A 280-nucleotide genomic window follows, 5' to 3' on the forward strand; every position below is an offset into this window, starting at 1 on the left:
TAAACTTGTGTGCTACTGTTAAGCTAAGCTCAAATATGATATTGATGGATATGTGTTTTGTATTTTGTCGTTGTTTATGAGCTATATTATGTACGTCTATCACACATCAGAGAATTTGTGTAATACCTCAAAAATGAGGGTTTCATGTGTCAGTTTCAACATAAATGTTGGTCTGATTACGTGCATCAACAAGTGAAATACGTTTGCATTCCTCCCATTTAAAAACAAAATTTAGACCTACATAAACTGAATGTAAAGGTTGTAATTTTTAATATACTAA

Source organism: Morone saxatilis, unplaced genomic scaffold, assembly GCF_004916995.1.
Source record: "Morone saxatilis isolate NCDOM2014 unplaced genomic scaffold, NCSU_SB_2.0 Contig20, whole genome shotgun sequence".
Taxonomy (NCBI): Eukaryota; Metazoa; Chordata; class Actinopteri; family Moronidae; genus Morone; species Morone saxatilis.